Source organism: Silurus meridionalis, chromosome 1 (genome assembly GCF_014805685.1).
Source record: "Silurus meridionalis isolate SWU-2019-XX chromosome 1, ASM1480568v1, whole genome shotgun sequence".
NCBI classification, from domain to species: domain Eukaryota; kingdom Metazoa; phylum Chordata; class Actinopteri; order Siluriformes; family Siluridae; genus Silurus; species Silurus meridionalis.
In genome coordinates this window covers 3,322,900-3,339,517 of record NC_060884.1, presented here as the reverse complement: position 1 = coordinate 3,339,517, position 16,618 = coordinate 3,322,900, and the positions used below count along the sequence as shown (strand labels likewise).

The window sequence follows — 16,618 nt, the reverse complement described above, 5'->3', positions numbered from 1 at the left end:
GTTTATTTATGAGGATGGACAAAAGAAAAAGGTAGCTTTTCCATGGTCGTCTTTATATACAATATAACATAATTTCATATACATGTGTGTATGTATGTGTGTATATATATATATATATATATATATATATATATATATATATATATATATATACACACACACACACACACACACACACACACACACACACACACACACACACAGTGTACCATTCTGTTACAGCTCTCCTCCTCACAGCAGACTAAACACCGCAACCTGGAGCCTTTTCACACCCAGAAAGATCACACAGCTGATGCAGGATCTCACAAGTGTGATATTCGAGTGTGTGTGTGGGAGAGAGCGAGCGAAGTTGTCGGTGGGAAAGGAAGCGGCACAGCCTTCCAGGGCGAGTGTATTCCGCACGTGTTTGCGCGTTGGCAGTCTGTGCCGGAGCGCGTGGGCGCGCGTGCATTCAAGGGTCCAGAAAAGTGCATTCAGAGGCTCTCGATAACGGCGTTAGAGGAAAAACTCTCCGGTGATTACAGAGCGGGAGCCGGGCACAAGGCCACACCGCTCAAAGGACACACAAAGCTTCAACAGGACATGCATAGGCTCTGAGATGTTTCATGATGGAGAGATGTGTGTGGTTTAATTACGTTTTTTTAGAAATTCTTATGTGATGATGATCATGTTATTATCAGTGGCGTTTGACGCTGTCATACTACTTTGCTGTTGACTGCTCAATTTTGATCGATTACTTTTGTATAAAAGTGGCGCAGTGGTTCAAGACTAATCATCAGTTTCAGATCATTACACTCATATTTGATCAGAAACTTTATTTATAACACTGTGGATCACACAGGGGAAATTATTTCTTTGCATATCCCAGTGATGTTAAGGGCCTTGCCCAAGGGCCCCAAAGAATCGCTTCATGCCGCTTCATGGAGCTCGAACCCCTGACCTTCAGTAACGCAGTGCTCTAACCATCTCCAGTGCTGGAGGTCTGATGTTTTCAAGATTGAGAGCTTTGTGCTGCTTGCCAACTTAACAAGCTTCTTTGTACCGCACATCCTCATTTTTGTTTAGTTGGTGTTTTGGGTTTTTCACCTTTTAAGCCAGTTAGTTCCTTTTTCCCCATTTTACATAACAAACCAATTTAGTTTCACAGTTGGGTGGGTTTTTTTTTACTTATGGTGGGAATAAGCAAGCATTTGCCTTCGTCTTTCCTCAATTTCATGGTAAAATTGCACTCCAACAAGATTGTGAAACTCCTGGGACCGCTGCTCTCTGTATGTCTATAACATCCGTGCTTTTGGGTTATGGCTTTGATAATTATTTAATCATAACAGGAAAGACTTGAGCGTCACATTTCACTAAACCGATTCCACATGAACACTGGGGTTCGGTTTGTGATGCTTCTACCTTTTTAAGACTAGTCTGTGTAATATGTATATCGTCTTTATGAAAACTATATGTAGATATTTTTTGTGCCTTGCCTACCAGATTATGAGAGAATTCACCAAGTTCTGGAGGAAACCCACAGGATAAATTCTCTCCATTCTGAAATTCCTTTACCACTAAGCTCTCCCAAAGAATCTGTGCCAGCTGGAAGAATCAACCCTAAACATCCTTCTTTCTTCTCTAATCATTCTGTGTTCTCGAGTGGTGCTCGAGTCAGTGCAGCATTACTGCAGCGCTTCACCACAGACCCCATCCTGCATAATCAGAACCATCATTTACAGTCATCCTTGCAGATAACACGACACGTCACATAATAACAAGACGACACGGTTACCAAGGCGCCATTCTTCAATACTTTCTGCTATTTTATACCTGTTCTTGATTGGTGTAAATGATCTCTGAGGGTAGTTTAAGTTGGATTTTATCACTGTACCTACTTTTATGTGTTGTCTTTCGGGACACCTCATTTTTTTTCCCTCTTTATGTGGTTCTCCCCCAAAACTGTGTACAAAGTTGGAGGCACACAATTGTTTAAAATCTCTTTGGATGCAATAGAATTACATTTGAACTCGGAGACCCAAACCTGTTCGAGATAACAATGCCCCTGTACACAAAGCCTCCTCCATGAAGATGTGCTATACATGCATTGGAGTGGAAGATCTCCTGCTATAGAGCTCTGACCTCATCCCTGTTGAACACTTTTGGGATGAATTGGAACGCTGACTGCATTTCAGGCCTCCTCACCCTCACCTACATCAGTACCTTACTTACTTTAATAGACTTTCCCTTGCGGTTGAATGAGAACAAATCTCATAAGCACACTCAAATCTAATGAATCTAGTGAAATATCTTCTCAGAAGAGTAGAGCTTATTATAACAGCAAACAGGGGCTAAATATGGAATTGTTTTTTTTTTTTTAAATAATCATATGGCGTGGTTTCCATAAACCTTTGGCCAAAGAGTTTTGTTGACGAAACTTACATGGGAAAATTTTCCATGGAATGTTTGTGTTTGAAATGTCAGTGACTTTATACACTCTCTGGGCCAACTAAGATCCATTCAAAGATTATTCAACTATCAAACCCTCATAACTGCTTTAGATCTAATCTTGGAATAAACTAAAATAAAAACAGCATGCCGTTTTCGTTTTCTTTGTTTTGTTTGTTTTTTGTGTTTGTTCGTAACAAGTCAAGCTACTTTGTGATGGATCATGACTTGTTGTACAGAAAGCCTCAGACGTGATCTGTAGAAATGCAGATCCTGATGAAAACAGGACAACAATATGCTTGGCCATATAAACGATTTCAAGTTCACAACTAGACACATTCAGAAAATCCTCCAGCGAGTCATGATGGAGGATTGTGTAACACAGTGAACACAATTTTATCCTGCTGTGCCTGATTGTGTTTTTGATCATTTTCACCCTTATGGGTGACTGACGCACCGCTTCACCCTGAGCTTACGTGTTTGACATTCATCAGCACTGTGTACAATAAATCAACCCGTACTGGTGTGGGAAGATTACTGCGCTGTCCGTGGCGCATTGTGGCATGGAATAGGGTTGTACAATTCCAGGAATTTTCAAGACTGGAAACTTTCCATGGGAATTAACAGGAATAAACTGGTTACAACAACCAGATTTAATGATATTTTAGTTGAATTTCTACTCTATAAATTCACCAATCACATCCACACAGCACAGTTACCAAACAAAATGTCTATATTTATGTTTGTATCTGATACAGTTTATAGACATTTCCCTGATATTTTAAGGAATTCCTGATAAGTTTCCTGACATTTTACGGAAATTGGACTGGACTTTACAGCTTAAAGCACAAGGATGCACAAGTATTTCATTTGGACATTTTCTGAAACCTTTATTTGCCTTTTTTCCAGCCTTACAAATCTTTTTAATCAGATTTGTTAAGCTTGGAGGAGATTGAGTATCGTTTCTTTTCCTGAAGCCTCTCATTAAACAATTTGATTTGATAGTCACATTAGGTAAATGTTCGACATTACAAATCGACCGCAGAATTTATACGTAAAAACCACATTAACACGACTTATTTTTACACCAGTGCAGCTATGGTGAAATTTGTATATTTTTTTTAAAGATTGTGGAAATAACTTTGCTGACAGCGAGTGATTAATGCGGTTGTGGTTCTGACAGGTGTGTGTGGGTGGGAGTAAGTACCATTCCATAGAACATGGCAGGAAGATTAATGGGTGACGGTTATGACTGCACATTTGCCTAGAATGTCACTGCATAACAGGTGTATCAGTCGTCCACAGAGAGCAGGCGAGCGTTTCATTTTGCATCCCGACTTTATCAGCTGCTGTTCGGTTCTCTTCCATCCCAGTCAACCACGAGAGCGCAAAATAGTTCCCGCGTCAATACCGGCGATTAACACCAGTCGAGTCATTCGATTCCCAGTCGACGAAAAAGCACAAATGTTATAAAAGCACTCGAAACAAAGAGCGAGGGGGGAAAAGTTCACTGTCGGGCGGTGCAGCTGTTCCTCTTCTTCATCGGGAGATTACAAGTTCACATCACTGGAGTCAAAAAGCCGATTCACAAGCGTTAAACAGATGTGCTGCCTCGACTCGTCGGTTTTCACACAGTTCTGTGGTCGTAGTTTCAGCTATGAACCGTGACGTTCGCTCATCACATCGCATGTACGTCTTTATGTCCTCAGGCCATGGCCACACTAATATGTTTAGTTTGAAAACACATGTTTTTCTCTCCAGTCCACACTGAGACGGCATTTACAGTCAAAAAAACGTAGCTTTTTGAAAACGCACTCTAAAGTGGATTCATTTTGAAAACGGTGTTTATTTCGAGTTGCAGTGTGGACTGGCTTTCGAAAACAACAACGGATTCTTTTGATGAGGAAATGATGCGGGTCAAAGCGTCTTTCGATTTGCGCATGCGCAGTACAGGGATGTAGCTTTTCTCAGACGTTTCAGTGGGGATAAGCAACTTTTGTGAAACGATGAAAACGGAAGTGTGGCCGCGAAGGGTTTTCGGACAAAAACGCCGTTTTCATATTTATCTGGATTGTTGTAGACATAGCCTCAGTCAGATCACGACTCAGCCGATGTGTGTAGTGCAGCGCGTTTGTGTGTGTGTGTGTGTGTGTGTGCGTGAGAGGTTGGCATCAGTCACTGCTGGAGAGGGTGAGATTAATGGCTTAACGTGTTATGACAGTACAGAGCGAGTGTGAGATCAAGCAGTAAAATGGATAGCTGTAGTGTGCGATTGAGTAAATGAAGCTATTTCATTTAGAGCCTCAGGTTAAACAACGTTTAAGGTGTTGGGATTGTGTGCGAAGTGTTTCCTAAAAAAACAGAAAAGACTGACCCAGAGAGAGAGATGGAGAGAAAGGCATAAAGAGAGAGAGACACATACACTGTGTGTGTGTCTGAAAGAGAGAAAAACTGACACACAGCAAATCATAGCAGTATGGATCTGAAGTTCAGCTAGTGTATGCCTGAAATCCACAGTTTTAGATGTGTGTGTGTGTGTGTGTGAGTGAGTGGGCGACTCCTCACACCCATGGCCTACTTTTGACATTTAGGGATTGCTGTTTATTTAAAAATGTAAGGCTTGTTTTATCGCTTTTGCTGTCGTTGTAGTTTTGTTTGTTTCTTGTCAGAGGATTCATGTATTCAGGCATTCATGCACGTTTCTGCCATCAGCTAAAAAGCCACAAGAAAAATGTTTGTCTTTTTAACCTTTTCAGAAAGGGAATGTTCTTTTTCTGTGTCGAGCCACAGCGAGGTAGTGAGCTTAGTTTCAGTTTTGAATGAAGCTGTTTTGAAGGTTATTTCGAATTCTTGCTGAGAATAATGCAAATGGACTGAAGTCTGTTCTCCGATCTATTTTTATTACTTTACATTGCCAGTATATTAAAATGGATGTTCAACACCAGAGCTGATTTTCACAATGACCCTATGTGCATTGTCGCAGTCCAGTGTGTCCGTGTATCCGTGTGTGTGTCCACGTGTGTGTGTCCGTGTGTGTGTGTGTGTGTTTGCTGCTTTACTGGACCTTGCTTTATGAGATTGGAGATCGGTGATCAGTCGTGACATGAATGCATATTTGAATGGGTATAAGTAATCAAACTTTCTCAAAGATTTATTCATCGATTAAAGTCTAGTCTAGTAACACAATAAAAAAGCCTAAATGTGTCTGGAGATTGATTACAGTGTTGAGAGGAATGTTTTAATATTCATATGTACTTTTTGAACCAAATGTAGTCCTCATGTGCTGTTATAATAATAATAATAATAATAATAATAATAACCTCCACTCTTCTAGGAAGATGTTCCATGGATGTAAAGTGGGAGTAAAGTCAGGTACTGTTATAGGGTGAGGAGCCCTGGGGTGCTTTCAGCATTCCAACTTGCGTAGGTGGCAAGTAGGGGTGAGGTCAGATCTTTATAGCAGGCCTTCAAGATCTTTCACTCCAACCCATATAAAGCATATCTTCATGGAGCTAGCTTTATGCATTTTCATGCCGGTTTGAGTCTCCTAGACTAGAAGAAAAGGGTAAATTGAATGCTATAGCAACCGAGGCATCCTATAAAATTGTGTCATTCTAATTTTGTGGTAACAGTTTGGGAAAGAACCAGAAATGGCTGGGAAAAGTCAGGTGTCCATATCGTCTATTTGTCGATATAGTGTATTTGATTTTAAAAGGCATTAACTAAATCCAGGTTTCATTATCAGCGTGTGTGCGTTTGCGCTACAAATTGCTCACAAAGAAACATGTTCATTCTGCACATTCTAGGCTTAAGCCTCTCTGTCTAGCACATTTGTTTGGTTTTTTTTGTTTGTTTTTTTCAGCAAGCCCATCTCCCGTGGTTCTGTGTTTCAGTTCTGCTGATTCTTCCAGCTTCTAAATGGCCTTTTAACCTCACCTTTTATACTAGGATTCACACAGCGGCCACTAAATTATCCCGCTTAAGCGTCCAGCTCCTTAAATCCTTTCCCCCCGTCCTCGCCATGTCAACTTCACGACATCCAGGCTGCTTCAAAACCTCCTCCAGTTCAGTGCAGCACCACGTTCTGCTACGGCACCCCGGGAGGAATTAAACTATGCGCAGCTCAAGTGGCTGGAAGGGCATCGAGTAGGAATGCAGTGAGCTATTGAGGGTACAGTAGAGGGGCAGATCTCGAGGCTCAAATGAATGTGGCGCAAAGAGAAGGTCAACGCTTCGGTTTATGGTACACCGTTAGCACCCAGGATGAAGTATGAGCTTGTTATTTAATGGCACAGTGTTGGTTCTCAGGACACTATTTTAGCCAATGTGCTACATGTGCTACGATTGTGTTCATCTTATTTACAAGAAAATCCCAACTGAACAAGCCACGCGTTTTTTTATATACACCACTTCAGAACTTGAAAACTTTCCGACAACAGACAGTTTGTATTTTAGGATGGTGGAGATCATATATGTTGGATTTGTCCTTGTGGTTTGGATTTGTGTATTTATTGGCATTTATTGTGTTTAGATAAAGGAATGTGCTGTCAAATGTACAATGTGAGTTTCAGTCAGTAGCAGTGTTTAGATCAAAACATTAGCAGTGTTTAGATGGGAACAGTAGCTGTGTTTAGATTGGTATAGCAGCAGTGTTTAGATATGGACAGTAGCAGTGTTTAGATGGGAACAGTAGCAGTGTTTACATTGGGATAGTAGCATTGAGTAGCAGTGTTTAGATGAGGACACTAGCAGTGTTTAGATGGGGACAGTAACAGTGTTTAGATGGGGACAGTAGCAGTGTTTAGATGGGAACAGTAGCAGTATTTAGATGACAGTGCCAAATCGAACATGCGGATCATGAATATGGATGATCTGCTGTGGCGACCCCTAATGGGAGTATCCGAAAGAAAGAAAGTAGCAGTGTTTAGATGGGGACAGTAGCAGTGTTTAGATGGGAACAGTAGCAGTGTTTAGATGGGAACAGTAGTTGTGTTTAGATTGGGATAGTAACAGTGAATAGTAGTGTTTAGATGAGGACAGTAGCAGTGTTTAGATGGGAACAGTAGTTGTGTTTAGATTGGGATAGTAGCAGTAAATAGTAGTGTTTAGATGAGGACAGTAGCAGTGTTTAGATGGGAACAGTAGCAGTGTTTAGATGAGGACAGTTGCAGTGTTTAGATGGGAACAGTAGTTGTGTTTAGATTGGAATAGTAGCAGTGAATAGCAGTGTTTAGATGAGGACAGTTGCAGTGTTTAGAAGAGGACAGTAGCAGTGTTTAGATGCGAACAGTAGCTGTGTTTAGATAGGGACAGTAGTTGTGTTTAGATTGGGATAGTAGCAGTGTTTAGATGAGGACAGTAGCAGTGTTTAGATGAGGACAGTTGCAGTGTTTAGAAGAGGACAGTAGCAGTGTTTAGATGCGAACAGTAGCTGTGTTTAGATAGGGACATTAGTTGTGTTTAGATTGGGATAGTAGCAGTGTTTAGATGGGGACAGTAGTTGTGTTTAGATTGGGATAGTAGCAGTGAATAGCAGTGTTTAGATGAGGACAGTAGCAGTGTTTAGATGAGAACAGTACCAGTGTTTAGATGAGGACAGTAGTTGTGTTTAGATTGGGATAGTAGCAGTGAATAGCAGTGTTTAGATGAGGACAGTAGCAGTGTTTAGATGAGAACAGTACCAGTGTTTAGATGAGGACAGTAGCAGTGTTTACAGGTAGGTGTTTGGTGTTGGATTATTTTTGGTGTTTGAATGTGTTTGTGTGCAATCATTGTATAGATTTTGATGTTTTTCGGTAATTGTACAGTTTGTGTGTTCAGATTTGTCTGTCCGGTGTCTCTCTTGGTGTATCGCTTTAGATTCGCGTATTCAGTGTTGGTTGTACAGTATCAGTGTTTAGATTTGGGTATTTGGTTTCAGCCATGCACCGTTGGTGTTTGGAGTACAGTTTCAGCCGGGGTGTTTTGTGGCGGGACAGCTGCCGTTCTGCAGTGTAATTGAAGTGGAGACTGATTGGCTGTGCTGCATTCCAGCCTGGATTAAGAGATCAGATTCTGCGGCCGTGTTCTGCTTTTTACTGGCCCTGTGGAAAGAGTGCTGCCTTTCAACCCCTCCCCCACATTCTCTCTCTCTTTTTTTCTCTCCCTTGCTCTTTCTGTGAGAATATTTCTATTATACGAGTCAAAGTTTCTGAATTGCTTGTAAATCTTATTTGTTACATGTTTCTTTTCATAGCCATGTTTTTGTGGGTCATGATGTTGTGCCTCGATCTGTGCACACATTATTGGATGAGGTGAGGAGAATATTTACTTTCAGGATGTGCCCGAATCGAGGCACTTCTCCGATTCCTATTCTTGACAGCCGGCATTTCAGAAGAGCAAATGACACGTTCCTTTAGGGAACGAAGAAGATGCTTTTCCTTTTTTTTCCTCTTTCTTCCGTGTCCTCTTATTCTATTAAGGAGCCTTATGGACATCATCTCTTTTCCTTCTGGAGATGCATTACAGAAGGAAATGGCACCGAGAGTGGTGTGTGTCTGAGGCATTGCTTTTTCGAGATGCTCAGCGTCACATTCCTGATCAGGACGACAAATATTTTGATTAAGATAAAGTAGGAAATATTTTGTTTCCCTTCATTGTGTTTTTGGATTGGTCATGTTCATTTGGAACACTCTCTTATCCAGAGTGGCTTCCATAAGCCATTTACAGGCTGCTCTTTTAGGAGCTGCCTGGGTTAAGTGCTTCCCTTAAGGGCACAATAACAGCAGCAGGATGCTATCAATCAGCATCGAACCCATGACTTTCTGGGTCAGGGCCAAGTTCCCCGGCTTCAGGTCTAGTGCCATTTGTGCAGTAAAATGTGAGTCACTATCCACTTTTTAACAGAGTATCTGTGTTTTTTAGTCATGAATACGAGTCTACTGATGCCTGTCTACTTTATTCGGGACAAGTATTAGCAGGATTTTACGAGGAAATCATGTAGCGACAATGCAATTCAGAATGTTCCAAATGTGGGGGAAAAAAAACATATTTATGAGAGAACATCAAAAAGTTTCGAGACTGGCTCTGTTTACAAGAAAGTACTTCGTTTATCTACGTTTACACACGATCACCTTCAAAATATACTCCCCTTGCACAGCAATACAGCGCTTCCTGAGGATTTCTGAGACTCCTGGAATGTGTGCTGGAAGTCTCCGTTTTCAAAGTGTGTCAAGCAACTTCTGTGCTGGATCTCGGCAGTGGTGTCAAACCAGCGAACTTTGAGCTGAATCTTCATCTTCAGGTAGAGGGTGAAGTCCGCAGGAGCCAAATCTGGCGATTAGAATGGGAGTCATCGGCCAGATAAAAACCCGTATCAGTCAAACTCTATCCCTTTTCCTCATCAATAGACTACAGGCTTCTAAATGGGATCACGTTCTGTAACACAGACATCTACCACTGTCGAACAATTTGTATAGAACGAGTGTCCGCCTTCTTTCTCTTCGTCTCTTTAGCTCTTTTCGTGCTTAAAATTGTTTGCGTTTGCTTTTGGGATGCTTTTGTAAATGTACAGTGCTGCTCTGGGCCTGAATGGAGGTCTTTTGAGCTCGTTGAATTATTGAGCGTGGTCAAAGATGTCTGTCAGCAGAAACCTTAAACAGCTCAGAGACTCCTCGTCCCCAGCACCCGTCCCCTCGCTGCTGGTCGTCGTAATACAACCCTCACATCTCTCTCTCTCTCGTGCCTTTCTCTCTCTTTTTTTTTTCACTCTCACTGTCTCCATTTCTGTCTCTGGTTCCGTCTGAGAAAACACACACACACACACACACACAGACACGGAAAGACGTTTAAATGGAACACACATTATCAGCAGTGACAGTTTTAACTGAAGGTGACAAACTGGTCGAGGTAAAGACTGGTGTTTGTGTGACACTGCTGTTGTATCCGAGTCGCACGAGTCCACACGAGTGGGCATCCTATACCTGATTGGTGCGTACGTGTTGTGTAATGTCTGAGTCTAATTGGCTTATTTTGGCTTTTGACTGACAGAAGGCCCTAAATGATGCCAAGCTGTCACTGAAACACTGTTTTGTTCCAGCTGCTCTACTTGGGTCTAATGAGAGCCAGGACTCAGCTCTCTCAGCTCTCTTCATCTCTCTCTCTCTCTCTTTCTCTCTCTCTCGCTCTGTCTCTCACTTTTTCCATGCCAGGACAGCATTATCGGAGCCAAACGCAGGTGTAATTCCTCAGTTGGAAGTTTCAGCATCTGCGTTCACATTTTCTTCTGCTTTGATATCGTATTTGAAGCACGTAAATGTGAAGTTTACTTTGGCAGACGTACAAAATACCCTGAAATTACCAACATGCCTCTTTCGATTGGAAACCTCAGCCTGTTTCACTCTCAGATCCTGCTTTTTTTATTTAGTGTCAGATTTAAATCACTTACATTTGCTCAATTTGCTTTATGGCCAAACGTTTGTATTCATCTGACCACCTCTCCACTCTGATCATCCTGTTCCAGATTTATTCCCTTCGTTACTGTTTTATAATAAACTCCCCTATTCTGAGAAGGCTTTCCACTAGATTCTGTAGAATGACTCAGAGGGTTTGTGTTCATTCAGCATTTTAGTTTATCCCGGTGGAGTTCAGGAAGGGTTGAGATCAGGGCTCTGTGCAGGACACTTGCAATCTTTCAGTCCAGCTTTATAGTGTATAATGGATTTTACAGATATTTCGATAGCTGGTTGGATCGTACTTGCCGATAACCGATTATTCATCCGATAGATTTTTAAATGGATACTGGTTAAAAAATCAATAAACAACCAGTACTGAATCATAAAAATGTGCTTAATTAAATAAATATAAACGTATTAATGAATAAATATAATTATATTTTAATAAATAACAATATAATATAGTGCGCCTCCGTGCAGCACGTAACGTCACGTGTGAAAACAATGACAGCAGACCAGAATTTTGAAAACAATATCGGTATGGGTTTTTGTTCCAGCAGTCAACTACGAGTGCTGATTAATGGGCAAAATCAACCTCTAATTAAAGCACAGTAAAGTTTTTTCTTTGCATGTCAAAGAAAGAAAATCTGTGATACAGCACCTCTGGATCAGAGAGGGTTAAGGGGCCTTGTTCAAGACCTCAACAGTAGCAGTTTGATTGTTCTGGGGTTTAAACCTTTGACCTTCTGATCACTAACCCAGAGCTTTAATCACTGAGAGATCACTTTCACTAATTCACAGGAACATTATTAGATGAAGAATGCATGATTAGCAATCAGCTCCTGTAGTATATGAGAAGTAAAAAACACTGTGTCATTCTGTTGTAGTTCTGACCAGATGGTTTTAGTAATTTACCAAGAACTGGAGTTAATCATTTATTATACTGTAATTTATTTGCTTATTAAAACAGCACAGCTCTGAATGGCTGTAACAGCAGTCAGTCTCAATCCAGCATAAGTAATCCTGTAAACTAAGGTATTCAAGCACAAAATGATGAGGCTTCATAAGAAGACTGTGTTCTTTTTGCTGCTTGACAGCCTTTCACACGAAACTCATCCTCCTTCAGGGAGAAGCAACACTGTCGTCTGCAACAGAAGCACGAGGTGATCTAAAATATTTAGCACTAGGCTTCGACAGCAGCCATACCTGTCACCTACGGAGCAAAAAATACAAGTGCAGCAGCTTTGCGCCGCCCCTTCTCCTTGCTTGAAGTTACGGTATGACGAGTTGTAGGTGCACAGGATTGGCTGAACCATGCATCAGTCTTCTGCACGGTGGAGTTCTCGTCTCAGGGCTCGGTGTGTCTTGAGAGTGAATGAAACACCCTGGCAGTTTGTCAAAGCATTTCCCTTTCACTTAATCCTGTTTCCTGTGTTACAAGCCAGAGGAGGGAGACGACAAGAGAGAGAGCAGGGACAAGCCAGCACCTGCTCTCGGGCAAATCAAAAGCACATGGACACTTGTTGATATTATTCTTATTTATTTATTTGTAACATTTTACTGAACAAAGACAGTAGATTTGCTCTATAATCTGGCACATTTACTATAAAAGTACGAGGTGGTATCAAATAGATTTGAGACTAACTCTGTTTACAAGGAAGTGCCTTATTTATCTACATTAACACATGTTCACCTTCAAAATAGTCCCCTGAAGAGCAATACAGTGCCCCGAGCGTTTCTGACAAACTGGAATTTGTGCTGGAAGTCTTTTTTCGAAGCGTATCAGGCACCTTCTGCGATTCGCGCCGGATCTCCATAATGGCTGCATCTTCATCTTCGGAAACAGGACAAAGTTCCCAGGAGCCAAATCTGGCGAGTTGGGTGGGTGCAGAAGTGAGATCGTGTTGTTTCCGGCAAAAAAAAACTTGCGCGAGGAGAGCCGTGGTCAGAATAGCACCAGTTCCACAGCTCCCGATGTACACAGGATTATATCTTATGGCACACTGACTTCTGAAGTTCGGTGCTCCCTGTGACTGTGCGTGCAGCCTTCTGCTGCCAAAGCTAGTCTCAAAAAACGTTATAGGAAATTATTTATTTTATTCAACAGCAACAGGAAGAACTTTTGAGTTTATTGAAGAACCGTAAATATTTCATGTTCATGTTGGATGTATAAAGCCCATGTTGTGTACATTTTCTGTGATTTTTTATTCAGTTTAATTTACAACATGGCAACCGAGTGGCGGAAATTAAGGTTCCAGCTGCAATTCGATAACACAGTGAAACAGTCACAATGCACACGAGAAGCATTCTTAGATCGTTTTGTGACTTTTGTTTAATGTGTGTAGCAGTGCCACTGACACACACATTACAAGACTATATAAGGCAGTTACCAGCAATTGGCTGTTTTTTTGTTTGTTTTGTTTAGTTTTTTTCTAAGCCAGCGTTTGCATAGAAAATCACGGACATGTGCATCCAGACTAAAATGATCAAATGGCTACAGTGGGTAATTTTTTTTTTTTTTTAAGAGGACGACAAGGAACAGGACAGACGTGGCAGTCTGGACGGAAATAAAATCACAGAGGAGCACTTCCCCCAAGACCCATGTAAATTTAATCTTGTTCTGATAAGATTCAAATACATTATGTTTTAAAAAACAAAACGGAAGACATAATGTACTCGAGAAGCAGTTCTTTTAAATTTTGTCGCAGTTTATTCCCCCTGACACTGGAGACTCACTGGAGAAAAATGGAACACGTCTTCACCAAACTGAAACAATCTGTAGTCTGTTTTATTGGAGCGTCTCCTTTACATAAAACAAAACTCCCACAACCAAATTTTTTTAATGACTCAAAACCTTTGGCAAATTAGAATAAAGAATACACAACAGTGCTGCAATGTATAGTCTTGGCTTCACGGTGTTATGGGACAGGATTGTGTTTTCCAAAGCATTTCAGTCTCACACAGAGCCCCAGTGGCAGCTTCGTTGTTGCTTTATCGGAGCTTTGCTTAATTTTCAGTTCGGCAAACTCGGTGAAGTTTGTCCTTTTGACCTGCTGCCAGACATTCCTGAACATTCCTGCAATAATTCAGATAATGCCCAGTTCATGAGCTGGAGATAATCTTTGGCAGTAATGAATACGTCGTTAATCAGCGCAGGAAACTCCATTACGGCTCCACTGTGCATTACGGTGCATGTGAGCAAGAGCAGCAAGGCCTATATGTCTAAATAGTGCAGATGAACTAGATAGATAGATAGACAGACAGACAGACAGTTAGTCAGTCCTCTGCCACATTTCCTTACAGCCAATCGTCCATGTGACATTTGAGACATTTGTTCTGGAGAACACGAGGAGCAGCAACGTAGAGCAGATCTGCCGTCAGACTGAGTGGAGTCGTCTTTAATCGACCCTCCAGCTTCACCGAAGAGCACTCCGCTTCAGGTCGTCTGCTGGCTAATACCCAGTTTAGCTGCGTATGAAAAAAACTTTGTGTGCTTTCTGCTGGCGTTAGTGGAGCACTACGTTCCTGAGCACCTCTAAATGGCCCGGCCTAATAAAAGCGACTGCTTTTAATTATTAAACCAAAGCCGGATTCCGAGGCGTCTTCGGAATAAACCTCCACTCTTTCCCTCGGCACGTCGTGCCCCGTGCTCAGAAAGCAGAGACGAGTCCAGGTGAACACGAGCCCCTCTCGGTAACTGCCTGTGGCTAACCGCTGCCGTGCGCCGTGATGTTCAGCGATGTGGAGTTCTGCTAATTCCAGCGGATTACTTTTCAGTTTGTCACTTGCGTTTAAAGCCAAGCGGCGTCCTGTTCATACTTGTGGTTGTGGTCGTACTTGTGGTGGTGTTTATAGGGCTGGTTGTGTACAGGGTTGCGAGGGTGGGGGGTCATTGTTCTCAGGAAATAAAATCTCGACCAAGTTACGAATTGTCGTGTTTTAGACTTTCAGCAGTTGCAGCAGACAGATTTTGGCTCTTTTACAGTGTTGGATTCAGTGTACAGTGTGTAAATTTGTGATTAAACGATTTCAGGGGATTTTTAGTAGCGAGTGCAGTTTGAATCGGGGGTGGGGGGGGTTGACCAGGATGACCTGTTGTTGTTTTTTATTATTATTAGTATTATTAGCATCTTTTTTTTTTTTAAAGCAGAAAACGAAAGGTGGTTGTTGTCCAGGTTTGTTTGTTTATCTGCCACTAGCACTTGTTTTCCCTGTGAGATACCACTGTAAAAGGAAATGAATTGCATGTTAGTCCTGCGGTTGCGAATAATAAAATGAAGACATGTCGAACCACATGTGGCCTTATTTGCGTGAGTCGCTTTGTTGCTTGCTTCGGTCTCTGAAATCTTGGCTCCGCGACACGTATATAAAACACGGACGTCATGTGCCGCTTTGACGCTCACTCACGGTTACTGATGCACTTACAAATAAATGAACTAGAGCATGGCGGTGAAAATGGCAACCTTTTAATAAGACAATGAGGATGTAGAGGAGGGTAGAGAGGCCGTAACACGTTTGCAATCAGATAACACCTTTACATAAACACTGATGTCTGGTTTTTAGGTAAACTACACTATGTGAACAAAAGAATTGGGACACCTGAGTTTTCCAGTGCTACGTGGTTCTTCCCCAAACTGTTTTCACAACGTTGTAGGCACACAGTTGTATCGGATGCACCTTGTACACCCAAAGCCAGCTCCATGAAGATATGCTCTGCATGGGTCGGAAGAGTGTAGAAGATCTCGAGTGGCCTGCAATAAACTCTGACTTCAACCCTACTGAAAATCTTTGGGATAAATTGTTCACGCTGACTGCACCCCAGGCCTCCTCACCTCACCTACACCCTCAATAACTCCTTAATAACACCCTTGTAGCTGAATAAGCACAAATCTCCACATCTAGTAGAACATGGGATGTTCAAAAAGCACATACAAATCTGATGGCTTTGTGTTGCAAACGTTTGCCTGCTTATGTGGTTTTAGTTAAGACCGTATTTGTTATGAGTAGACCTCACGTCTAATAGAGCTCACGTTTGACAAGTTTGATCCGGATCAGGGTGTGGTTGTGCAACAGTGTGTAGGTGGAGAAGGAGAGTGTGTGTCAGTGTGTAAGTGTGTGTGCGCGTGTGCTCGTGTGTATGTCTATGCAGAGCTGGACTTATCGTATTCTCTCAGCAGATTGATGATGATATTGAAGCATTTCCGTTATTGCCTCTCGCTCTGTTTGCTCAGCCTGCGTTTGACCTCCCTCTTACTCATTCAGGCAAATGAACTGAACAGATTACTGTGCTTAATGGCTTTGTGTGTGTGTGTGTGTGTGTGTGTGTGTGTGTGTGTGTGTGTGTGTGTGTGTGTGTGTGTGTTAGAGAGAGAAAGCTGAGGTTCATGTTCGTGAGTAATGATATTGTGTTTAATCTGACTGGATGAATGTGTGTGTGTGAGTAGGACAAGAAATGATGTAAACAAGAAAGATAAATGATCTCAGTGATGCAGAGAAGAAGAATGAAAATTGGAGGAAACGACGAAATGCGATAAGAAGTTGAAAAATACAAGATTCTCAGTTACAAACTCAAATAAACATTCAGTTGCCTGTAAAGACGCCTCAGGAAATGGACGATTTGACTCCTGAACTATTTGTTTATTTGGCTTTCATGCACTATATAAACAAAAGTATTTGGACAACTGACTGTTAAAGCTGTATGAGATTCTACTCCAGACTGTTACCCCACAAATTTATAGGACATCTTTAGATGTGGTAGC

General features: G+C 41.7%; 1 protein-coding gene across 2 annotated transcripts in view; it reads left to right on the top strand.

Moving 5' to 3' along the window:
* Positions 1-16,618, top strand: part of acvr2ab (activin A receptor type 2Ab) — a 43,903-nt gene that overhangs the window by 4,507 nt on the left and 22,778 nt on the right. The window lies entirely within an intron of this gene.